At 29.6% G+C, this 16,918-nt stretch overlaps 1 protein-coding gene across 6 annotated transcripts in view; it reads right to left on the bottom strand.

The window, feature by feature from the left end:
- The window catches only part of LOC142240362 (uncharacterized), an 84,604-nt gene that overhangs the window by 35,485 nt on the left and 32,201 nt on the right, over positions 1–16,918 (bottom strand). Inside the window, exon 1 of one of the 6 annotated variants that reach the window (XM_075312069.1) lies at positions 4,847–4,967. The exons of the other annotated variants lie outside the window; for them this stretch is intronic. The gene's annotated coding sequence lies outside the window, so the exon portion shown is untranslated. Of the gene's footprint in view, positions 1–4,846; positions 4,968–16,918 lie in introns of those variants that run through there. 6 annotated transcript variants of the gene reach the window in all.

Below are 16,918 nucleotides of genomic sequence, written 5' to 3' on the forward strand. Positions count from 1 at the left end.
TTGTTTTTGTTGCTGACGTTTGTGATAGTTTTCATATATTCATATTCACATCACGCACACATCCCTACACACATTTTAAACACGTGAGCATTTATTCACCACCCCGCCTATCATCATCACCGCCACCACCAGAACCAACATGACCAAATACAACAAAAATAACAACATCAAAACATTGGGAACACTACCCAATTATTTTGTTCATACAATTTTATGTGGTAGCCCTGAATGTTTGCCTGTTTGGTTTAAAATAAAATCAGAATATTGTGAGAGTGTATGGAGAGGAAAAAAAGAAGAACAAATACACACACGCACACACATATTTTGCTGTAATGCAATAGGAATAAACAATGTTGCCAGATGGAAATTATGCGAAATGACCTAACCTAAATAGGTTAACAGTTAGGTGGGTGGCAAAACAGTAGGGAATCTCTCTCTCTCTCTCTCTAAAGAGAGCATTGGTTATGGATATATGTTTCATTATAAGGGATTACAGGGGGATTACGGGATAAAATAAAAAGTAAATTGAAAACAAAACAAATAAATTCTAATGAAGGCCTTAAAATTTGTAAGAGTATATGGGAATTAAGAACAAACACAAAAAAGTAACCTGTTTTTTTGGGAACCTTGTCAAAATGTGTGTTTCTATAAAAAAAATTTGCCGATTTTTTTTTAAATTTTTTTTTTAATTTTGTAAAAATTTTTATTTCTAACCTCAGCAGCTTAACAGAAGTGGCTGTATTAAAAAGGAGATCTCACTAAATGGCGTCTTGGCTATGGATGAGTTTTACGTTATAAGCCAAAGCGAGATTGAGAGATAAAAATAAAAAACTATTAAATCTTAATTAGGGTTTTTTTTATTAATATTAATTTATAAAGAAAATTTATGTATTACCTAAAAACAATTTTGGGCTAAAAGAAAATATTGTCAAAATTTCTGTTTTTATAAAAAATTCTCGAAATTTTTTCTTAAAAAATGTTCCCAAAAATTTTGTTTCCATACAAAGATGTTACAAATTTTTGATTCGAAATAAAATTTGTGAAAATAATTATTAATTTTTTATGGCCATATACATTTTTTATATAAAAAATTTTTAAAGATTTTTTATTTCCAGAAAATTTTTTTAGAATGTCTGTATCCATAGAAAAATTTATCAACATTTTTGTTCCTAAAGAAACATTTTTTCAAAAGTGTCGCTTCGAAAAAAATGTATGGAAATAAAAGTTATAAATAACATTTTGTGACTTTTTTGGTTAAATTTTCTATAGAAATGAAATTTACACGAATCTTTTTAGAAAAAAAACAAATAGAAATAAAATTTTGACAGAATTTTCTACTTTTAATTTTTAATAAAAATTTTGCTTCCAAAAAAAGTTTATGGAAATAAAAATTTCAAAGAAAATTTTGTGATTTTTTGGTTAAATTTTCTACAGAAATAAAATTTTGACGATTTTTTTTAGAAAAAAAAAACAAAAGTTTCCTTAGAAATAAAATTTTGACAGAATTTTCTACGTTTCCATATAAAAAACAAACAATTATCTATAGAAAAATATTGTCAAAATTTTAGTGTATGTAGAAATTTTTGTGATTTTTTTCTATTAAAAGTTGTTGACAATTTTCTTCCAAAGAACATTTTCTCAATTCTTATTTCCACAAAAGAAAAATGTTTCAAAATTAACATTTTCATAGAATATATTTTCAAAATATTTTATCAACTTTTAATAAAAATTTTTCTTCCAAAAAAAGTTTATGGAAATAAAAATGTCAACGAAAATTTTGTGAATTTTTTGGTTAAATTTTCTATAGAAATAAAATTTTGACAATTTTTTAGAAAAAAAAAACAAAAGTTTCCTTAGAAATAAAATTTTAACAGAATTTTCTACATTTCCATGCAAAAAAACAAACAATTTCCTATAGAAAAATATTGTCAAAATTTTAGAGTCTGTAGAAATTTTTGTGAAAAACTTTTTTCTATTAAAAGTTGTTGACAAATTTTTATTTCCAAAGATCATTTTGTCAATTCTTATTTCCACAAAAGAAAAATGTTTCGAAATTAATATTTTCATAGAAAATATTTTCAAAATATTTTATCAACTTTTAATAAAAATTTTTCTTCCAAAAAAAGTTTATGGAAATAAAAATTTCAACGAAAATTTTGTGAATTTTTTGCTTAAATTTTCTATAGAAATACAATTTTGACGATTTTTTTAGAAAAAAAACAAAAGTTTCGTTAGAAATAAAATTTTAACAGAATTTTCTACGTTTCCATGCAAAAAAACAAACAATTTCCTAGAGAAAATTTTTGTCAAAATTTTAGAGTCTGTAGAAATTTTTGTGAAAAATTTTTTTCTATTAAAAGTTGTTGACAAATTTTTATTTCCAAAGAACATTTTGTCAATTCTTGTTTCCACAGAAAAATTGTTTCAAAATTATTATTTTCATAGAAACTATATTCAAAATATTTTATCAACTTTTAATAAAAATTTTGCTTCGAAAAAAATTTATGTAGATAAAAGTTTCAAAGAATACTTTATGACTTTTGTTGATAAAACTTTCTATAGAAACAAAATTTTGACAAAATTGTTTATTTGGACTTTGCAATGTCCTTAAATAAGTTTAACTCTACATTAGATTTAATTTACTTTTAATTCTGCTAGTCTGTAAGGTTTGTAATCCATAGACTTAATAAATAAATAAAAAAAGTATTTATAGAAATAAATTTTTACAAATTGTTCTATAGAAATAAATTTAACATATTTTTTTTTAGAAATAAAATGTCGACAAAAATTTCCATTTGCCAAAATTTTCTATAGAAATAAAATTATGTGAAAATATTAAAGCTTATAGAAATTTATGTCAAAATATTTTTTATATAAAAAATTTTAACAAAATGTTTATTTCCAAAGAAAAAAAATTTTTTTCGAATTTCTATTTCCACAGAAAATTTTTTCAAAATTATACTTTCGATAGAACATTTTATTAAAATTTTTGTTTCTACGAAAACATAGTTTCAAAAAATTGTTCCAAATTATTTTATCAATATTTTTGTTTCCGCAGAAAAATTTTAATAAAAATTTTGCTTTGGAGATAAAAATTTCGAAGAATATTTTGTGAATTTTTTGATAAAACTTTATATAGAGACAACATTTTTTATACAAACAAAATTTTGACAAAATTTCTTTATAGAAACAAAATGTTGGCAAAATATTTTTTAGAAATAAAATTAAAAAAAAATTATATAGAAATAAACTTTTGACAGAATTTTCTACAAAATTTTCTATAAAAATAAAATCTTGCTAAAATTTCCTATAAAATAACATTTGGCAAATTTTCTATAGAAATAAAATTATGTGAAAATTTTAAAGCCTATAAAAATTTATTAGTTTTTATACAAAACATGTTGACAACATTTTTATTTCCAAAGAAAATATTTTCAATTCCTATTTCCATAAAAAACTTGTTTCAAAATTATTTAATTCACTTTTAATTCTGCTGGTCTGTATGGATTGTAATCCATAGACTTAATAAATAAATAAAAAAAGTATTTATAGAAATAATTTTTTACAAATTTTTCTATAGAAATAAATTTAAAATTTTTTTTAGAAATAAAATTTCGACAAAATTTCCATTTGCCAAAATTTTCTATAGAAATAAAATTATGTGAAAATATTAAAGCTTATAGAAATTTATGTCAAAATATTTTTTATATAAAAAATTTTAACAAAATGTTTATTTCCAAAGAAAAAAAAATTTTTTTGAATTCCTATTTCCACAGAAAATTGTTTCAAAATTATACTTTCGATAGAACATTTTATTAAAATTTTTGTTTCTACGAAAAAATAGTTTCAAAAAATTGTTCCAAGTTATTTTATCAATATTTTTGTTTCCGCAGAAAAGTTTTAATAAAAATTTTGCTTTGGAGATAAAAATTTCAAAGAATATTTTGTGAATTTTTTGATAAAACTTTATATAGAGACAAAATTTTTTATACAAACAAAATTTTGACAAAATTTCTTTATAGAAACAAAATGTTGACAAAATATTTTTTAGAAATAAAATTAAAAAAAAAATTATATAGAAATAAACTTTTGACAGAATTTTCTACAAAATTTTCTATAAAAATAAAATCTTGCTAAAATTTCCTATAAAATAACATTTGACAAATTTTCTATAGAAATAAAATTATGTGAAAATTTTAAAGCCTATAAAAATTTATTAGTTTTTATACAAAAAATGTTGACAACATTTTTATTTCCAAAGAAAATATTTTCAATTCCTATTTCCATAAAAAACTTGTTTCAAAATTATTGTTACGATAGAAAATTTGATCAAAAAATTATTGAAAAAATTAAAGAAACTTTAAAAAAAAAAATGTATTTAATATTGTATTATATTTTATATACCTTTCCAATATTTTGATAAATAATTTTTGCATACCATCTGGCATCATTTTATATACGTGAATGTCATATAAATTCGTGTATATGAAATCTATTGAAACCCCAATTCTGACCACTTCTTCGCCCCCGATGGTCTCTTGATTTCCCTTACACAATTGTCATTTCTCTCGATTTTGTTAGTGTGGCACTAAAAATAGGGTTCACTTGTGGGAAAAATGTACAAACACACATATAAACAAACACCCACACTCATTGGCCTAAGAAAAGAACCTGAGCAAAATAGTCCTAATTTACTTACCCACACATGTCAAGAACTTTGATACAAATACACACACACACACATAGGCCAATTGTAAAAATTTTTATAATGGGAGGGTGTGTGAGTGTGTAAGTGTATGTACCTCATATATGTAAAAGTGGGACAATAGATTCTTAGATGACTTACCCTGCCTGCCTACGATGTATGATATTCTCGGTGACACTATTCTTCGGACTGTCTACCGTTTTACAGTCATCGTCATCGTCAACGTCTGGTACACGAGTACATTTCGATAAAGCAGAAAATAAAACACGACTAACAAGCTGTTTATAAAAATAATAAAAATGGGTATTTCGAAAGAACTATATTTTAAAGTTTCCATGCGGTTTCCACTTACATTAGCTGTAACTATCGGAATCTCAAATCTACCTCTTACACATACCCCCAGCTCATTCCTTCTTGGAGTAGACGTTGGCTTTGGTTTGGTCAAATGCAATGCATGGAAATAAAAATAAACCACACTGGGTATGATGCGATAAGAGAGGGAGTGCAGTTTAGCCAAGGAATTTTTTTTATTAGATTAAAAATATTTGCTTTATTTAAAACTCCTGTAGTGGTCAGCACTCCACTAATTACATTATTGCTTTTGTGGTCCTCTGATTCATAGATTATGGAATGTCCATTATATAGTCAAGGGAAACAAAACGTGTGATCACGATCTTTGTTCTTTGTTTCTCATGACGAGAAATGCTATCCAAGATAAATTACTATAGAAATAAAATGTTGACAAAATTTTCTATAGAAATAAAATTTTGACAAAATCTTCAATAGAAATAAAATTTTGACAAAATTTTCTATAGAAATAAAATTTTGACAAAATTTTCTATAGAAATAAAATTTTGACAAAATTTTCTATAGAAATAAAATTTTGACAAAATTTTCTATAGAAATAAAATTTTGACAAAATCTTCAATAGAAATAAAATTTTGACAAAATTTTCTATAGAAATAAAATTTTGACAAAATTTTCTATAGAAATAAAATTTTGAAAAAAAATTTCTTCAGAAATAAAATGTCGACAAAATTTTCTATAGAACTAAAATTTTGACAAAATTTTCTATAGAAATAAAATTTTAACGAAATTTTCTATAGGAATAAAATATGGACGAAACCTTCTATAAAAATAAAATTTTGATAAAAATTTCTATGGATTTAACATTTTGAAAAAATGTTCTCCAGAAAAAAAGTTGCAAAAATTTTCTATAGAAATAAAATTTTAATAAAATTTTCTATAGAAATAAAATTTTGACAAAATTTTCTATAGAAATAAAATTTTGAAAAAAAAATTCTTGAGAAATAAAATGCCGACAAAATTTTCTTAGAACTAAAATTTTGACAAAATTTTCTATAGGAATAACATTTTGACGAAATCTTCTATAAAAATAAAATTTTGATAAAAATTTCTATTGATTTAAAATTTTGAAAAAATTTTCTCCAGAAAAAAAGTTGCAAAAATTTTCTCCAGAAAAAAAGTTGCAAAAATTTTCTATAGAAATAAAATTTTGAAAAATTTTCTATAGTATTTCTATTTGAAATAATTTTGAAAAAAAATTAGCTATAGAAATAAAATTTTGCAAAAATCTAATATAGAAATAATATTTTGCAAAAATTTTCTATATAAATAAAATTTGAACAAAATTTGCTATAGAAGTAAAATAGGTTTAGAAAATTTTCTACAGAACTAAAATTTTGACAAAACTAACTATCAAATGTTGACAAAATTTTGTATAGAAATAATATTTTGACAAAAATTTACATAGAACTAAAATTTAAAAAAGACCTATTGTAGAAATAATAATAATATAGAAATATAAAAATAATATTGACAAAATTGTCTATAGAATTAAAATTTTGGCAAAACTTTCTATATAATTAAGTGTTACAATGTTTCTATAGAAATAAAATTTTGAAAAAATTTTCTATAGAAAATAACGTTTGAAAAAAGTTTCTATAGGTACACAATATTAACAAAATTTTCTATAGAAATAAAATTTTGCAAAAATTTTATATAGAAGTAAAATTTTTACAAAAAATTTCCATACAAATAAAACACTTACAAAATTTTCTATAGAAATTAAAACTTTGAGAAAATGTTCTATAGAAAATAACGTTTTGAAAAAATTTTCTATATGTACACAATATTAACAAAATTTTCTTTAGAAATAAAATTTTCCAAAAATTTTGTATAGAAGTAAAATTTTTACAAAAATTTTCCATACAAATAAAACATTGACAAAATGTTCTATAAAAATAAAATTTTGGGAAAACTTTCTATAGAACTAAAATTTTGAGAAAATATTCTATAGAACAAAAATTTTGACAAAATTGTGTATAGAAATAAAATTTTCTATAGAAATAACATTTTGACACAATTTTCTATTTAACAAAATTTTCTTAGAAATACAAATTTTAAAACATTTTCTATAGAAATAAATTATTGACAAAATTATCTATAGAAAAAAAATATTAACAAAATTGCCTATAGCAATAGAACTTGGACAAAATTGTATATAGAAATAAAATTTTGAAAAAATAATTTATACAAATAAAATTTTGAGAAAATTTTCTATAGAGATTCAATTCTAAAAAAAAAATTTAGCAATTTTGACAAAATTTCCTAGCGGCAAAAATACAATCTGAAGAGATACAATTTAAACAAAATTCTCCATAGAAATACAATTTGCTAAAATTTACTATAGAAGTAAAAGTTTGCAAAATGTTTCTATAGAAATAAAATTTTGCAAAAATTTTTCTAAAGAAATACAATTTTGCAAAAATTTTATATAGAAGTAATATTTTACACAAAAATGTCCATAGCAATAAAATGTTGACAAAATGTCCTATAGAAATAAAATTATGCACAAATTTTCTATAGAAATAAAATTTTGCAAACATTTTCTATAGAAATAAAATTTTGCAAAAATTTTCTGTACAAATAAAACTTTGCAAAAATTTCATACAGTAATAAAATTTCGCAAAAAAATTGTCAAAATTTTATTTTAACGAAAATATCTATAAAATTTTCTATAGATATTAAATAAATTGTGTAAACGAAATTCTAACAAAATGTTCTATAAAAATAAAATTGTGCGAAAATTTTCTGTAGAATAAAATGTTGACACATTTTTCTATAGAAATAACATTTTGACAAAATTTTCTATAGAAATAAAATGTTGACAAAATTGTCTATAGAAATAAAATCTTAAACAAATTTCTAAAAAAATAAAATTTTGCAAAAAAAAATTATAGAAATAAAATTATAAAACATTGACAAAATTTTCTGTAGAAATAAAATTTTGTTAAAATTTTTATAGAATAAATTTTTTCTCTATAAATAAAATTTTGCTAAAATTTTCTATAGAAATAAAATTTTGCTAAAATTTTCTATAAAACAAATTTTTGCTAAAATTTTCTATAGAAATAAAATTTTGCTAAAATTTTCTATAGAAATAAAATTTTGCAAAAAATTTCTAAAAAAAATTTCAAGAATTTTCCTTAGAATAAAATTTTGCACGAATTTTCTAAAAAAAATTTGTCAACATTTTATTTCGACGAAAATATCTATAAAATGTTCTTTAGATATAAATAAAATTGTGCAAAAATTTTCTATAGAGTAAAATGTTTACACAATTTTATATAGAAATAAAATTTTGACAAAATTGTCTATAGAAATAAAACTTTAAACAAAATTGTCTATAGAAATAAAATTTTAAACAAAATTGAAAAAAAAATAAAATTTTGCAAAAAAATCTATAGAAATAAAATTATAAAACATTGACAACATTTTCTGTAGAAATAAAATTTTGCTAAAATTTTTATAGAATAAATTTTTTCTCTATAAATAAAATTTTGCTAAAATTTTCTATAGAAATAAAATTTTGCTAAAATTTTCTATAGAAATAAAATTTTGCTAAAATTTTCTATAGAAATAAAATTTTGCTAAAATTTTCTATAGAAATAAAATTTTGCTAAAATTTTCTATCGAAATAAAATTTTGACAAAATTGTCTACAGAAATAAAATTTTAAACAAAATTCTAAAAAATAAAATTTTGCAAAAAAAAATTTAGAAATAAAATTATAAAACATTGACAAAATTTTCTGTAGAAATAAAATTTTGCTAAAATTTTTATAGAATAAATTTTTTCTCTATAAATAAAATTTTGCTAAAATTTTCTATAGAAATAAAATTTTGCTAAAATTTTCTATAGAAATAAAATTTTGACAAAATTGTCTACAGAAAAAAAAATTTAAACAAAATTCTAAAAAATAAAATTTTGCAAAAAAAAAAATTAGAAATAAAAATATAAAACATTGACAAAATTTTCTGTAGAAATAAAATTTTGCTAAAATTTTTATAGAATACATTTTTTCTACTGAAATAAAATTTTGCAAAAATTTTCTGTAGAACAAATTTTTGTTACAGTTTTCTATAGAAAAAAATTTTTGCTAAAATGTTCTATAGAAATAAAATAGCTATGAAAAGAAAACTCTCCTGTCGTGTAGTCACAGGGATATCCTACCATTTGTTACTTCAAAAATCTCTGATATTACGAAACCCATGGCCGGTTAAAAAATAAAAAACTCCATAATTTTCATTTTTCAGATTTAGGTCATACCAGATTTTTCTGACTATAGCCCTTCCGTCAGCCCTTGATTTACTTTTCCCACGACTATCTACATTTCATGGCATACTTAATGTTTCATCAATACAACAAAATTTCTCTGCATTCTAAGGCACTTAATCATATGTGGTCATATGGGGGTTCCCAAGGGCACAAAGTAACTTCATTGGCGAGAGTATCAAAATAAAATCCATCCATAGAGATGATGATTGCGGTTCATGCCATTAAACAAATTCCCCCCATAGTTAATTATAAATGAGTGATCCCCCTAAACGTTAAGATCCCCCGCGCCATTACATTAATCACCAAAACAACCATGTCATACGCACACAGCAACTAACCTGTCGACGACAGCTTTTAAATCACAACGTTCCACATATATTGTAATTTAGCCTCCTGCCCCATATGGATTAAACCTAAAAAAAATCGACTAATCATGCGTCATGTTCCCATTTCACATAAAAGCACATTCGCATACACAAACATACGCTTTCACACAGCAAACACCTTCTTTTCACTAAAACACATCATAAACAGAGAGGTAATATAGCCGAAGATACACAGAGAAAGAGAGAGCTAGCAATCGTGTCTAATGAGAAGAAGAGCCCCATTATTATTATATGTGGGAAAATGTAGCAGCACCCATTGAAGAGGAAAACCATTGGGAGCAGCAGCAACAACAACAACAGCAACCACAAACAAAATTGCATGAAATTCATCCTTAATTTCAACACACTTTTGATTTAGGTAACAATGTTAAGCGGTCATTTCACCATGACCTGTTTTCTTTGATGCCGCGTTGACGTTGTCGTCGCTTTTACTGCTGCTGTCTGCCATACGCAAAGTCAGCCAGCCTGACCGAACACATCGGAATGAAGAGGAAAAGCAAAAAACGAGAAATAGCAATGAACCAACTGCCAATGGATGGCAGGCATGGCATGGCAGGTTGCAGAATAAATGCCGCAATTGCCAAAACAGACACGAGACAATATGAGCGACATATAGCACTCACACACACACACTATGTGTGGCGCAACGATATGAGTAGTAGGGTTGCCAATTTAGACATTTTCCCACGAGAAATCTTAGAGGAGTATTTCAATAACTTTAAATGGACTTTAGGGATTGGAGAAACCAACCTTCATATTCATGACACAACAACCAGGTGGTATCGGTGAAACAGCTGACTAACGTCAAATTAGAATTTTATTAGTTGAAGGTCTGGTTTCTGAAATTTCGATTTGCATATAGACGGATGATAAATTAGGTTAGGTATACTAACAGCCCATTGTTTAACCATAGACAGCTTATCTACGTCTGAGAGACTTATGCGTTTTTTAGTTTTTCGCTCTCCCTCATGAAAATGAGTACCGAAAATGTAATTTTTGTTATACAATAAATAAAAGTTTAGCCAAAAACGTATTTAAATGATAAGGATTTGTATATAGAATCGGTGTAAGTACAAAAAATTAAAAAAAAATCACAAATTTTGTCCACGTGATGACAAACTATGATACGTCCCACAGACGTATGTTTATCTTATCCGTGACTTTCAGTAGGATTAGTTTTCTAGGGTTAAGGCTCGCTTAGGCTATTGTAGTACCGTAGGGGATGAACTTCTCTTTTATCAATCAGTGCTGCCCGATTCTATATTTGGCTCAATGAGAAGGGACCTCCATTGTAGGTCCGATTCCGAATGGCGTTTCACATTACGGTGAAACCACTTAGAAGAAGAAACACCCAGATATGTAACCAGCATTACTGAGAGGGTATAAATCACCGCTGAAAAACTTTTGGGTGTTCGGCTGAAATTTGGATTGGATGACCCTTCGTATGGAAGATGGCCATGCTAACCATTCCATCACCGTGGGGGAAACACCGCCGGTAAAATGTTAATAACAATGTTGCTGTTGACACAGAGTCGAAACCTTGTGTATAGTTCCTAAGGTTAGCTCCAAAAAGATCCCTGATTACCTGTCTCATGTCAGCTGACGAACCGATGTTCAGCTTGTTCTGCTCTCTCCCTTGTTCTCTCCAGTTAGGCTTTTCTCATCTTAGGAACTCGGTTTCCCTTGGTTATTTCCCCAGTTTGTCACCATCCCCTGTTCCCAATTTGGCCCTGGTCCCGGGGTCTCATTCCCACTCGAACAAATTTTTCTCGATGATCTTAATCTGAGAAGCTACGATAAAATTGTCTCAGATACAATAAGGATAGGAGAGACATTTCCCTAGCCGTAACCGTTAACGGTAAGATTAACCTAACATCGATTCCGATGTCGCCATCTCAAAACGGTGGACGCATATAAGTTACCTTATTGGACTGCTTTGCATCTCAACGGAGGCAGCAAGCTTCGCTGACAAGTTTGAAGAATTTTCATGAGGAGACCGTAAAAGACACGGAGATCCTGGATTGAAAGAGGGATATGGCGAAGGGATGAAAAGAACGATCTAGAGCACTCAAGCCGAATAAGGCTTAGGAGTATGTCAGCCGCCTAGAAACGGGGAAATCAGTATGACGTACCTTAACTACGTTTCTCCAGCTAAATAAAGGTCAAAGTCTAGGATTTCTCTCGCCATTTGAGAACTCTCTCGCACAACAAACCGAATACTGGCTTAGGTGAATGTTAACCGACGTAAGAGCTCGACAACAAGGATTGCAAAATAATTGATTTTAAAGAATTCACTAAAGGCATGAAGTTCCCGGATTAAGAAAGAAGTACGATGACAAGAGCGAGTTTGAGCTGACAACATGTCGACTACTGGCTTAGATGTATGTTGCCAAAATGGGACAGGGAAATCTGGGTACTCTTTTCAAGCTAACTTACCCTACTTCCGCTCTCCAGCTAAGTAAGGATATCAGTACATTTAAGTAAGAATATGAGTACATTTAGAGAGAGGAGGTCCTCTCGCCATTTGAGATCTTGTCTCTCGCCAATACTAGAGATACTGAAGGTAGTATTTGTACCGAGTCTCTTTGGAACAGTGTCAAACTTGAAATGACAGTTCCCGGGAGCATACAATTCAACTTCTACCTAACCTGCATTACACCTTAACCGAAAGCCTAGGGAGGTGTCCTTTCCGGCCTATTTTACGACCATCTATCGCCGGACTTCAAGCTCTGTCGAAATTGTCGAATGTTTTCTTTCTCATAAGCTAGGCCCTAGAGATATTTCCTGCAACCTTAATGGTATGGTCCTCTCGCCATTTGAGATCTTGTCTCTCGCCAATACTAGAGATACTGAAGGTAGTATTTGTACCGAGTCTCTTTGGAACAGTGTCAAACTTGAAATGAGAGTTCCCCGGAGCATATAATTCAACTTCTACCTAACCTGCATTACACCTTAACCGAAAGCCTAGGGAGGTGTCCTTTCCGGCCTATTTTACGACCATCTATCCCCGGACTTCAAGCTCTGTCGAAATTGTCGAATGTTTTCTTTCTCATAAGCTAGGCCCTAGAGATGTTTCCCGCAACCTTTATGGTATGGCTAAATGAACAATGGAAGTACGGAGAATAACATTCAGATGTCTTAGAAGCTTAAGAAATGCGACGGGGTGTCTCAAACCACTATCGCTCTTTGGCCATAGCGAGAAATTCGGCAAACAAGGTCTGAACAGCATGCATGAGGATACTTTAGCTGTATCGGTGAAACACACAAGGTTATGCCTATCGCTCGATAGGACAATCACAGGAATATTTAACGATATTCCTAATGCTTCCCCTGTCACCCGCAAGATTTTGTTGATGTGTGACAAATCTGAAGACGGGAAAGTATCGATGTGCGAAAACTTCCGTTTTTGCAGCACTTACGTTGAACATCAATGGCAGATTTATTTAAGTTTATTTTCAAAGCAATTCACCCCTTCTCTCTCTACGATATCACTTTTAGAAGATGTCTAACAATAGAACTGTAACAACCATTCCATTCCATGCCTCATATAACTCAAGAAAATTCCATAGATTCTAGGGGATATTAAAACTATCACATTATGGAACCCCTAATCAGTGAGGCATAATAAGAACGAACTTTTTACATCCACAATTATGTGGACGATATTCCCTAAGAAATGGGATGCTTGTGGTAGTAGTTGGGGGGAAATTCCAATGAGATTAGTTGGTCAATCGACAACGTTACATAGCATCCCACCATTTTGTCTAAAAATAAACTTGAGAAATCCAAAAGAACAAAGCAAACGGAAACCAAGAAAAAAAAAACGCTATGGAGCAATATGCGAAAATAAAAAGGGGTGCCATATAAGGGGAGGCCTACTATGTAGTGCCATCAACAAACAATATCCATCAGCAAATATCATTCCACACTCATAGTCCCGTAATCGCATACAAAAATACATTCCCCCAACCTTCAAACAACACCATCATGATCTACACCAACTAAAAAAATAAGCAACCCTATACGAACAACACAACATGTGCTGCGTTGTGTGATACGAAATTGTAAATGCTCGGCAAATGCTCCCAAACGACGTCACACAAAAATGCCGATGACGACCTAGTGGGGAAAAAAGAAATTGAAACACACATCGCGGCAAACCGGAGGCCGCCAAAACAAAAATACCAAGAGTATGAGGGAAAAAGTAAACCACTTTCCACGGTATGACATACTTAGTCGTGTGTGATTGCCAGCCAGCCAACAAGCCGGTCAGTCAGTCAAACATACACAGCCTAGCCTGCTTTCTTTGTGTTTTCATTGCTCCCCAAACATAGAAAGTGGAACAGGAATTTCCAATTTCCCCCTTTTTCCACTTCCTCACTCTCTCTCTCTCTCTTAAGCACTTTTTTGCTATTCACCTTACATTCGGGCTCTTTCTCTCTTTGGGTCCCTCTCTTCTTTACATATCAATGCCATAGCATACATTGACAGCAACAAACATAACACACAACAACAACAGACAAATTGAGGGAATTACACCAGCAACATCAATTAATGAAAATGGAAATGGACAGACTTGAATCCAACCAAAGACTGGCAGAGGGATGCATGAATGGGTTGCTTGGTTGGTTGTTTAGATCAACGAACCGACCGACAGTGCGTTAACGTTACGCCACGATGATTTCATGGTGCCTCTGCCTCGGTTGCCGATTTATGTTTCTGTTCTGCTATTGCCGTCATCGCTTTATGTTGTTGTTGTTATCTTATTGCGAAACTACACTTGCCTTACTCAACTCGTAAAAGCCTTGGAACATAGGGTGGCACACCAACATTTGAGGTATTACCAAAGATTGAGGTATAAAATATTTTAACGGATTAATAACATAATATGAAAAGCGTGTAAACACAATCATAGCGAATATCGGTTGGAGAAACAGGTGTTTACGAATATTGAATTATGGGAAACCTTAGGAAGCCATCGCGGTGCTATCGTTAGCATGCGTACCCCATTGCATACAAAATGGGTCGTAGGTTCAATCTCAGCATTTCTGTAATGACTTGCCGCCACACAGTAATGCTGGTGACCAGTGTTGCCAGTATTTTTCTGGCTCTTCTCCCCAAATTAAGACGCTTTCGTCTCCAAAAATCCCCAATACATTTTTGACAAGTTTTTATGAAAAAAAGCGACAAATAAAGAAATAGGCTCTGTGGTAGAATACCGCATTTAAAATTTGATTGCAAGCTCCAATAAGATCAAGATTTCGAAACACAACACCAGGGGACCAGTGATTGTCTTCCAAATGTTCTAAAAATTAAAATGCGAGTTCGTTCACAATGTATTTATGGACGAAATTTTATTTCTAAATACTCAATAAAATTGAAGGTGAACCATATTCATCATTTCTATATTTATGGGATATATTGTCCAAATCAGTGATGAACACTGATGAGAGGGCAACATTTAGGCCCGAGTCCTGAGGAAATGATTTCACAATGTCTTAACCGAGATTATTAAAATTATAAATAAGCACTTGACTCCCCAAAATAAAATCCTGTAGTCCAAATGCTTCATTTGCACTCAAGTATTTTTTAATAATATAGCAGAATTTCATGAAAATCACTATTACACACCTGATTTATTATACTGAACGCATTTTGAAAAAATCCCAACAAAAATTCCTAAATTTATATAAATTTTCCCAAGTCCCCCAGTAAAATTTTTCAACCCCATCCACGAACAAATATCCCTATTTTGGGGGAAAATTCCCAATGCTGGCAACACTGTTGGCGACATTTTTGAGTTAATCAAAACTACTTTGTATTGTGAAACGCCGTTCGGAGTGGTAAATTTGCCACGGTGGTGCAGTGGTTAAAATGAGTGCTTGAATACAATGGGTCGTGGGTTCAGTCCCAGTTTCGACCGAGCACCAAAAAGCTTTTCAGTAATGGTTTACCGCCACTCAGTAGTGCTGGTGACATTTCTGAGTTTATCAAAGATTCTATGTAATGTGAAACGCCGTTCATGACATTTCTGAGAAAAAAAAATTCTTTGTATTGAGAAACGCCGTTCGGAGTGGCAAATTTGCCACCGTGGTGCAATGGTTACAATGCGTGTCTTAAATACAATGGGTCGTGGCTTCAATGCCAGCCAGTTTTGACTGAGCAGCAAAAAGATTTTCAGTAATGGTTTACCGCCACTCAGTAATGCTGGCGGTATTTCAAGCGGGCAATTATGACGCCTGAAAATATTCCCAGAAAATTATCTGTTATGGGTAAATCGGTTTCTCCCATAGACGGTTATTTTGCATGGATTGATTTTCGACGAAATCGAGATGAAATGATTGTTAGATTTGTTTAAATCTAATTTGAATAAAATGCGTCTTTTTCAATTTATAGAAAAAAAATCTGAAATGTTTCTTTATAAGAAATGTGTGCAAAACTCTTTTACAATTAGTATGCCACCATTTATTGCAAATGACACTTTTTGTGCCATCTTTTAGAAATGCTGCCAACTCGGTGTCAGGCAAAGTCACTTTACCTTCACAATACCCTCCACATACATCATCTTCCTCGTCGCCTATTCGTCACAGTTGTACCCTCAACTCTAGGTTTTTGGACATGGATCCAAATCCTTCTTTTAGTTTGCAGTTTCTAGTCTTTTTTGTTTGATTCAGGCCATAGTAGCCTTAGGTTAGGTATAGTGGCAGCCCGATATTTTTGGCTTACTTCGACCATTATAAGACGTCTTACTTAGACCAGTGCAAGACATCTTTCACACCGTTGTACAGTTCCCCATAGTTCACCAAAGACCATGTGTCCACTATGGACGTTTTTCATTTCCCACTCGCCTCGTTTGCATCGTCAATTTAGTTGCGTTAAAGTTTTCCTTAATTTCCGCATGTCCAGTATCCAGGACGATTCTAACCATCGAACTTTATTCGCCCTTAAGCTATCACGCTTCGTATAAGTACTGAATTAATTCACGCATTCCGATATAGTCAGTCCTGCACTTTCCTATACCGTTGTACAGTTCCACATAGTTCACCAAAGCCCATGTGTCCACTATGCACGTTTTTCATTTCCCACTCGCCTCGCTTGCATCGTCAATTTAGTTGCGTTAAAGTTTTCCTTAATTCCCGCATGTCCAGCATCCAGGACGATTCTAATCATCACGCTTTGTATAAGTA

The sequence above is a fragment of the Haematobia irritans genome, chromosome 5 (assembly GCF_050003625.1).
Source record: "Haematobia irritans isolate KBUSLIRL chromosome 5, ASM5000362v1, whole genome shotgun sequence".
Lineage (NCBI taxonomy): Eukaryota > Metazoa > Arthropoda > Insecta > Diptera > Muscidae > Haematobia > Haematobia irritans.